The 10,599-nt window shown below is 42.9% G+C and overlaps 1 long non-coding RNA gene across 1 annotated transcript; it reads right to left on the reverse strand.

Annotated features, from left to right (window-relative positions):
- Nucleotides 1-724: 724 nt before the first annotated feature.
- Nucleotides 725-8,359, reverse strand: LOC311231389. The gene is made up of 3 exons (XR_014619865.1): nucleotides 8,257-8,359; nucleotides 2,898-2,979; nucleotides 725-752 (listed from the first exon to the last, which is right to left on the reverse strand). It is a non-coding gene; the product is annotated as an uncharacterized lncRNA (long non-coding RNA).
- Between the last annotated feature and the right edge of the window lie 2,240 nt (nucleotides 8,360-10,599).

Genomic DNA, 10,599 nt, shown 5'->3' on the forward strand with positions numbered 1-10,599 from the left:
GATTTTTCTGTCATGTAGGAAATAAGTTTTGACACAAGACACATCTCCTGCCATACTACTGTATTCCATCTTTCAAAAAAGAAAGAATATTACTTAATATGTTAAAAGGTTTGGCTTCAGTGTTAATACAATATACACTCTTGATTGATAGTGTGAGTATTGTTCTGTTTTTTTTTCAATTTCATTCTGAAAGTATTCTGATACAAGCTGGCTACAAGTCAGATTCAGATTCAGAGTTTTATTTGCCACATGGAATCAATACAATCAGAGTTTCTTCATACACAATCATAAATATCATACCATGGACAAAAGGAGCAGGAAAAAGAATAAACCTTATAGTTACCTGCCCCTTATTTCTAAACTAAACAAGTATTTACTTAATGGTCGGCGTACAACCTAATTTACACAAAATAATCATTTATACCATATACAAGAAACAAACAATCCACAGTTTAAACAAGAAAAAATTACATAATAATAAGAATAAAGAATAAAAGAAAGAAAAAAAACTGTAACTGGTACACTTTTACTCAACAAATTTTGTTAAACAGAACTGAAAAAAAGAAAAAAAAGAAAAGAAAAAAGAAAAGAAAATCATCAAGGGCTGATTGCTTCCTGCCAGAGTCACCCCCCCCCCCCCCCACCCAAAAAAACAAACTCAATGTGCGGCATACGTGGCTTTCTTCAAACTAAAGTTGGACCAGTTGATAGAAAGACGTTGACAGGTTTGCCGCGCAGAATCCAAACAGAACCTGGAGAGAGAGAAAGGAAAAGATAAGCCTTCCGACAAGTTGCCCTTCCATGAGGTTACTAAAACCTTCATTAGTAATCTGTACATGTAGGGGAGATGGAGGAAAAGATTAGCCGCCTCACAAGCTGCCCTACCCAGGGTTCCCACAGACACTGCAAAATGAAATTCAAGGACTTTCAAGTACTTTCCTAAGCACTATTTTTCATTTTAAAAGGGCATTTAAAAGGATACAATTCATTTAAATTCAGTTTTTTATAGAAACAAAGCTGATCCAATATGTATGGCTTAAAAACCAATTTATTTTGTATATCATGGATGAAGTACTTTGCATTTCAAGGACTTTTTAAGCACCTTGTTAAAACAATTTGCCATTTTATTTGCTTATGTGTATGATTCTTAACTGTGTTTTTATTTTGTTATTGGTGTATATTGTATGTGTGTATATGTATATATGTATGAATGTATGTATATTTGTACTCCTGTTGCTGCCTCTTGGACCAGATCAATGTTTTATCTGGCTAAATAAAGGTTAAATAAATCAATCAAAAACTGATGATTTGGTCCTGTTAACTTTGAATTTTCTATGGGGACTGCCCAGGTCCCTCTCATGGACGTGGAACTCACTTTAAGAACCTCTATTCTAGTTCTTCAGTATTCGTCTCTAATTACTCTGAAATTGCGTATTTCTGTGTAAAAACATTTAAATAAAAATCCACCCCCGGGCCGAAGCCCCCAAGTTTTTCTAACCCTAGAAACGCCCCTGGTTATGTCGTGGACCAAATGGACTTCGGATAGACCAGATGGCGATCAAACAATTGGAATATTATTTTTGGAATACTCCTGATCACAGGTAGGGACTGTCTGACGTCAATTCTAGCTTGATCGTGCAATGTTATTATACCGATCCAGCTGATCAGCGTTTTTAGTGTTCAATACGAATGCCGTTACTGGCAATCAAATTATCAGAAATGACCCCCCCCCCCCCCCCCTTTCATGTATTCATGATGAAACATAATACCTATTATATACATTTGGTTTGGGAATAGTAGCGTGTCGAGGCAAGAAACACAACGCTTATAGTAGAATTCACGTATAAGGCTATAACTCAGCCTTTCGGGAATTACCCCAGACCACTCTAAAAATATACTTATATTCACCACGGTATAACACGGGAACGTATGGATGAAAAAATGTATTCTTTTTCACATATTGAACGATAGATAGTTGATGTCAAATGGGCCATAGTATTGTATCCATAGCTATAATATAGGATATATATATAGCTCTATAAATGACTCCTATCTTTAAAGCGTGGCATTGCTACAACGGGGCCCGTCTAATCCCTGGCACTGAATGAGTTAAGCACTTCAAGGAACTTGTGCAAACCCTGCCCTACCATAACACCATCACACCCTCTTGACAAGCTGCCCTACCATAACACCATCACAACCTGACAAGCTGCCCTACCATAACACCATCACACCCTGACAAGCTGCCCTACCATAACACCATCACACCCTGACAAGCTGCCCTACCATAACACCATCACACCCTGCTGACAAGCTGCCCTACCATAACACCATCACACCCTGACAAGCTGCCCTACCATAACACCATCACACCCTGACAAGCTGCCCTACCATAACACCATCACACCCTGACAAGCTGCCCTACCATAACACCATCACACCCTGACAAGCTGCCCTACCATAACACCATCACACCCTGCTGACAAGCTGCCCTACCATAACACCATCACACCCTGACAAGCTGCCCTACCATAACACCATCACACCCTGACAAGCTGCCCTACCATAACACCATCACACCTGACAAGCTGCCCTACCATAACACCATCACACCCTGCCCTACCATAACACCATCACACCCTGCCCTACCATAACACCATCACACCCTGCCCTACCATAACACCATCACAACCTGACAAGCTGCCCTACCATAACACCATCACACCCTGACAAGCTGCCCTACCATAACACCATCACCATCAGAATAATAATAAAAAAAAAGAAAGAAAATGTTTATTCAACTAAGAGGTTGGCAGTCGACTACGGCTCCTTTCGACCAATTAGTCGACTAATGGACTAATAGGGGTCAGCCCAGTAATAATGATGAGAATTCATACCTTTTGAAATATTCCACTTCCCTCTCGGTCTCATCCATCTCAGTGGTATCCAGATCAATGTCTTTGGGCAGAAACACGTCGTCTGAAATTAAATGTGGCAGATGCATAAAGATGGCATTAGAGATTTGGTGTGTTGGAAAAAATATCAATAATATATCAATAATTCTCTCCTACAATATTGCATTAGTACATCGACGCTCTGTATTGTGTGATATTTTCATTAATATTTCAAGGCTTTTGATGAAAGACCTATAACAATGTAAAATATGGTCCCTAGAATGCTGCTTGTAACTTTGAAAGTTCCCTTGAGGTGGAGGCACTATGTCTGCACTCCAACCTTCTGTTTATCAGGTAATGATTAGACCATTAATCCAGTGGGCTAGTGGGAGTCTACAACAAGTGGACATTACAAAGACCCACATTACAATTCGGACCCTTCAAGATTTTGCCTTGAATGCAAGAATGAATGCAAATTCAACCAAACCTGCAATATTTGCAACAGTTGACGGATCCCTGCATTATTTCTACATTTAAATGGTCGGGCTGCTCGCAACCTTCTGGTTCTGGTTCTTAACCCTTTCACTACCACACTACCAAATGGTTAACCCTTTCACTGCGACAATACAGAATGTTAACCTCTTAACACATTGAGTGCCAACGACGACTTTAGTCGTCTTAACTCGCCATGCGTTGAGTGCCAATGACGAGTTTTCTCGTCTTTTTCTCGTTTTTGCTTTTATTAGCAATATCCATTCATTTTTCATCCATCCAGCCTGACGTTATCATTGGGAATGGCTCCGAGCTTGAAAAGGGCAAATGCCGCCGCCTATCGTCTCCCGGATGGTATTGCACATCATTGGATTGGATTGGTGGGCATGTGCACCAGAAAAAAAGTCTGTTCTGGGGTTTTCCCTTCTCTAGCATGCAGCTGGATACTATTGCATTGAGTCCCCCCACTGGGAGCAGCGTCGATTATGTGTTTTGGACTATAACGTTGGATCAATAAACGCGATCAATATTTGGAATGGCGATCAGGAATTGGATTAATCTTTTTGCAGAACATCTGATGTGAGGTAAGGACTCTATTTTACCAGTATTGGGTTAATCAGATGTTTTTTTCTCAGCCATCGCAGCAGCGTGTCTGTGTGTGTGTGTATGACGTTAGCGCTGACCAGGTCATGGATAATAGATTTTTCAGTCCGCTTCTCTAGCGTGCATAAGTACACATATACTATCGATAATCTAGCGTTTATTTGAAAACGATTCATAAATCAGCCGAAAAATTACAACGTGGTTTGTGTATTCCACAAGAGCTATTATCGCGGAATTTCTCTGGAATTACTAGAACTCTCCAAAACTATACTCGTATTCAAAACGGTATAAAACGGAAATGTACCAATGAAAAAACAATCCGTTTCGTACATGTTGACTGCAAGCAAGTCATTGATAAGCAAGGGGTGTTTTAGACCCATAGCCATAATTTAAGATATAGTTTAAGCCTTCGCAAATTTCCCCGACCTCCCATTGACTTCCTTACTGGCACTCTAGCCCATATGGTCAAAGGGGCGTGGCACTCAATGTGTTAAGCCCGGAGCCCTATTTTCTGAAAATCCGCCTAATATGCATACCTAAGTAAATGGAATATTGCTCCACTTCCATAGACCATTTCAAGGTCCATTTGCATATTCTTGGTATCTAGGGACATATATGGACCTCAGTGAATGTATTCCCAGTGTCAGAAATATTGTGTCTATTACTAGGCTTGCTTAAATTGTGATGAAACAAAGGAGACTATTTTCTTTGCATATTTGACAGTGAATAACACCATGCAAAAAATGACCAGACATGAAAAACTGCCACGATCTCGTTCTTGAGATCATGTGTACAAAGAAATCTAAGGAAATTAATAAAGGGAAGATGATTAAACAGAAGGTTTTGTAGATACAGTACTGAATTCTCCCATCCGGACCAATGCAATTTGAAATATTATTATAGAATAGCAGGCTTATAAATTACCTTATTATAGCCAATTCGCACATTTATGGATTGTGCCAAATCTTATATTTCAAATGACCAAGTTCAATTTGGATTTAGTATCACCAGGCGTGCATAAGAACAGATAATGAAATCTATGTACTGTATGTACAGTAGCTTTTTATTTTTTTGCCAGGGTGGCACCATTTTGAAACTAATTTCAAATCTAATTGTTGCTACATGCTAAAAATAGGGAAGAGAAACTAACTGCGCTTCAATATATACCAATAACGTTACGTTTTGTGGTTTATTATCCCAAGTAATAAGAGATATTAAAGAAATTCATACAGAAGTAATTTGCTTGAAACCCCATAGAGGCCTTTGGGAAGTGTCGTTCGGAAAAATTCCAACGCTCATCGAAAGCTGTCTGTGTCCTCTTCAAAATGGATGCAAAAAAACTACAATTCCCGACGTTCAAATCTTCCAAAATTTCGCAAACTAAACTACACCAAAACGAAAATCTATCTAATAACACTTTAACCTATTGGTAAACTAACGTATTGATGATAAAATACATTATAACATCTGTTGTGACATGGTTATGATGTTTATACTTGAATACGTTTGAAAAATAAAACGATACTTTTGTCAAACAGTCTGGAGAGATTGATTTATGACGTGATGTAATTTGCGGTCCACCAATGGACCGCACGGGTGGAAGAGGTTAATGATACCGTACGTACAACATTGAAAGTGACTGTCAATCTTCACTTTCGACCCGGGAGACGGTGACGAGAATAAAATCACAGTGAACTGCTTTCAAGTTGGTGGCACGAACCAAAAAGTGAGTGCTTGAATTAAATTCCTCATGGAAAAGAGTTCAATGGGAGAGGGACAGAGAGAGAAATGGAGGGGAGAGAGAGAAACGGAGGGAAGAGAGAGAGGAAGGAGTGGGCATGTCTGTGTTGGTGAACGGGAGAGGTACTGTATGGGAGACAGAGGGGGCTACAGGCTTGTGTGTGTGTGTGTGTGTGTGCCGACATAGAATACTTGATATGAGGTCATTTTAAAAAATATATAGCCTAAAGAAAGAAGGAAAACAGGGCTTCATAGATTCACAGTTTTCATAATTTCCCGCAATAAAACGGAAAACGTCATAGATTGCAAATTGCATAGCGATTTGAGAAAATCCACCACAAAAATAATGTGGTTTTACATTGTGGATCCTAACATAGTGGGATGTATAAAAGACGGTGACGAGAGGGAATACCGGGAACTGGTAGTGGACTTCGTCACATGGTGCGATAAAAACTAGGGATGCACCGAATGGGAAATTCTTGGCCGAAACCGATACCGAAAATAGGAAACAGTTGGCCGAAAACCGAATGCCGAAAGGCTGAAAATGATTAATATAAATATATATATAATGTATTTCTTTATTTCTTTTCAGCTACCTGATTATGGCAAAAGACATGATTATGGCAAAACTTAACTTAAATAATATTAATAATCACTATTATGGGCCCATAAAACATTTATTCAGCACTTTTGAATGCATACATTAATTCCAGACTGACTGCTGAAAGATTGTACAATTTAAACATTTTCTCTTTGCATACAACAAAAGGTGCATTAAAGTCAAGTGCATTTTCTTTTCTCTGTAGGATAACTACAACAAAGTGCATTCAGAACAAAGCCAAGGTGCTTTAAAACTGCATAACGATCTGCATAAAGAATAAACTGTTGTATTTACTACATCTCCCATGACTCTTAGCGGGGGATGATGTAGCTTACGAGAGACTGGTCAAAGAGGAATGGAAGCGAGCTAGCTTAACGCTAACGTTTAACCGCGACAGCCAGGCATATAGTAATGGCGAGGATATAAAGCATGTTAAAGACGCATTTATTGTATGCGTTGCTCGCAGAGTTTATAGAAACAGCGCAACTCCCAAGAGGAGTTAGTTATCACAGGCTGCAGAACGCAGGAAGAGCTGTCAAGCTGCTCATGTTACACGTTGCACGTTTTGATTACGTCATCACAACAACACTGAACGTTACGCAACCCTGTTATTTGACATTCAATGATATATTTTCGGTGCTAAAACCCTTTCGGCCGAAAGCCGAAAGAGCCTTTTTAGCCATTTTCGACCGATAATTATCGGCGGCTGAATATTCGGTGCATCCCTAATAAAAACCACCTGCAGCTAAATGTGGCGAAGACCAAGGAACTGGTTGTGGAGCTGGGGAGGAGGAGGAGTGCACCTGTGACCCCCGTTTCCATCAGGGGAGTTGATGTGGACATGGTTGAGGTGTACAAATATCTCGGTGTGCACATCGACAACAAACTGAACGGGTCAAAACACGCAGAGGCACTGTACAAGAAGGGCCAGAGCCGACTCTACTTCCTCAGAAGGCTGAGATCCTTCAATGTCTGTACAAGGATGTTGAGGATGTTCTATGAGTCGGTGGTGGCGGGCGCCTTCTTGTACGCTGTGACCTGCTGGGGCAGCGGACTGAGAGCAGGGGACACAACCAGGCTGGATAAGCTGGTCAGGAAGGCCAGTAGCGTGGTTGGGGTGGAGCTGGACTCCCTAGCGAGGGTGGCGGAGAGGAGGAGCCTTGCTCCTTCAGGGAAAACCCCACCCACCCACTATACACAGACTTGGCTGACAGGAGGAGCATGTTCAGTGCTAGGCTCACACTACCCAAATGCAGCACTGAACGGCACAGGAAGTCCTTCATTCCAACAGCCATCAGACTATACAATGCATCACTGAGCACAGAGTGGCAGCTCCATAGTGGCAGGAGGTCGCGACTAGCGGCCTCCAGGCTCCACAACAGGGGGCGACTGCTGCCAGACATTGACCTAGGACTAATAGGAACCCAAGGAGGACAATAACACTACCTTAGGCATACCTTACCTTAGGCACCTTATGTGGATACTGTGATACTGTGAATAATGTATATTTCAGTTAGTTAGATAGTAAATTATAACACTACCTGATGCATACTGCAACTTATGTTACACTGTGAATACTGTGAATATATATTTCAGTTAGTTAGATAGTAAATTATATTGACCTATTTGTTTACACTGCTTGTGTTGTTTTTACTACATGTACCCCCCCTTCCCCCATGCTGCTATGATGCCTCTCAGTATATTTTTACTGTATTTATTTACTGTATATTTTATTCCATTTTTATTCTATTTTACTCTACTCTTATCCTAGGCAACTTGATTTGATTTGTTTTATTATTCTAATTCGTGACCTGTTCCGTCTAAATGTTTAAATGTTGAGCGATTTGCAGTGTCAAATTTCCCACGGGATAATAAAAGTATTTCTATTCTATTCTATTCTATTCTAACAATGATAACGTCACCAACCTATTGAGCTGTTCTTGTCGCCCTTCTTCTTCTTGTTCTTCTTGGCCTTGCCTTTGGGCTGCGGAGACTCCGCGCCGGGCGGCTTGCCGTTCTGCTGGGGCGGATCCGCCTGGGGGGCCGGAGGGGGGGAGGGGTGTAACATGGGTGGGCTTCTCCTCTCTTCTCTCATCTGGGTCGGCGGCTGCTGCTGCTTCTTCCCACTGGGGCCGTTAGTGTTCCTCTCGTCCCTCCTGGGTTCGGTGGCCGGGAGAGGGGCGAGGGCCTCAGGAGCCCGGGGCCGAGGTGCTTTGGTGTCCGGGGTAGTGGTGGTGACGGTGGCGGTGGTGGTGGTGGTGCCGTTGGCCATCTTTGCTGCAAAGTCCGAGCTCTTGGGCGTGGTGTCCGGCGCCCCCTTCTTTAGAACGCTCTCGCAAACAGTCGTCCTGCTAGACTGCTTGGCCTTGGCTTTACCGTTGACCTCTGGTTGGGCCGTACAAGTGCCATTGTGGAGGGTAGCCGTGGAGACGGGGGCGGTGGCCTCGGTGGCATCGCAGGCCCTCTCCCTGGCGCCCCTCGGGCCGGGGTGGTGGTACGTGTGGTGGGGCCGGGGGGGCGCGGAGGAGTCGAGCCGGGGCTCCTTGTGGTCGGGGAGGCGGATGAGGCTGTGGAGGAGGTGCGACTTATCGTTCTGGAGGTTCTCCAGCACGTTCTGGGCCGTCTGTTTGAGGGGCCGGGGATTGTTCTGAGGGGGAGCGGTGTTCTCCTTGGCGCGCTCCTTCTTTTTCTTCTTGGCGGCGCGGAGGTGCTGCTGCTCCTGGAGCCGGAGGAGTTCCCGCTGGAGCTCCGCCTCCTCCTCCTGCCGCCGCCGCTCCTCCAGCAGCTGCTGCTCCTCCCGCTCACGGGCCTCCGCCTCGAGGCGCGCCTTCTCCTCCATCTGACACACAGAGAGACACACACACACACAGAAGGTTAAGAGCTATTTCACTAGAGGAGGAGAACTCAAAGAGCCGTGGATTTGCGGTGCATTGAAGCGGTAATGGGTATTGGGGCCAATACCAGGTTTATTCGTACCCGGTACGAATCAGTGATCAGTGACGGATATCAAACAGTTTTTGTTTGATTAATGTTTTGAATGTAACACAGACATTGCAAAATAAAATTCAAGGACTTTCAAGTACTTTTCCAAGCACTCGTTTTCATTTGAACACTTTCTGTGCCAAAAACGTAAAACGTCGTTATTGGGCGCCGACGATTGAGTGCCAAAAACGTAAAAAGTTGTTTTTGGATCGTTTTTCCTTTTTTTCGATATTTTTATTCATTATTCATCCTTGGTGTTACCATAGGGAATGAGTCTGAGATCGCCAAAGTGAAATACCGGCCGCATCCAGATAGACGGCGGTATCGAGCACCCTTTGAAACCTTATATCTTGGCCTGTGCAACGGTCAAATGTCACCGGGCGCAGTTTTCTGGGTCGGGCCAGTGGAGCGGTTCTCCCGGTTCCATTGAAGCGCGTCAAATATCCCCGATCCATATGTTGTGGTGGGTTATGCCGTGGACCAAATGGACATCGGATGTACCAGATGGCGATCAAACAATTGCAATATTATTTTTGGAATACTCCCAATCACAGGACTATCTGACGTAAATTTTAGCTTGATCGTGCAATGCTTTTATACTGATCGGGCTGATAAGCGTTTTTAGTGTTCAATACGAATGCCGTTACTGGTAATCAAATAATCAGAAACAACCCCCCCCCCCTTTCATGTATTCATGATTAAACATAACACCTACTATTTGGGAATAGTAGCGTGTCCAGGCAAGAAACGCCAACGCTTATAATATAATTGACGTATAAGGCTATTACTCAGCCTTTCGGGAATTACCCCAGACCACTCTGAAATTATACTTATATTCACCACGGGATACCACGAATGTATGAATGGAAAAATTATCTCTTTTTTGCATCTTGACCGGAATAAAGTCACTGTCAAATGACCATAGTATTGTATCCATAGATATAATATAGATTTTGCTCTACAAACAAGGTGACGCACTCCTATCTTTTTTTTTGTATCTACTTTTTCTCCCAATTTTTTCTGTATTTTTCTCCCATCACAATTTTAGTCGTTATGCCAATTCCCTTCCCTCCCTTCCTGGTCGTTGTGCGCATTTGCCCCCCCACTTGCCGGTCTAGGGAGGGTTGAAGCCTATCATATGTCTCCTCCGATACATGCAGAGTCAGCCAGCCTCTTCTTTTCACCCGACAGCGAGGACTCTCATTGGGTGAGTGTAACGCGTGGGAGGATCACACTACCTCACCCAAATCCCTTCCTCGCTGAGCAGGCGCCCCGACCGACCTGTAG

This window comes from Notolepis coatsorum (genome assembly GCF_963971535.1).
Source record: "Notolepis coatsorum genome assembly, chromosome: 7".
NCBI lineage: Eukaryota > Metazoa > Chordata > Actinopteri > Aulopiformes > Paralepididae > Notolepis > Notolepis coatsorum.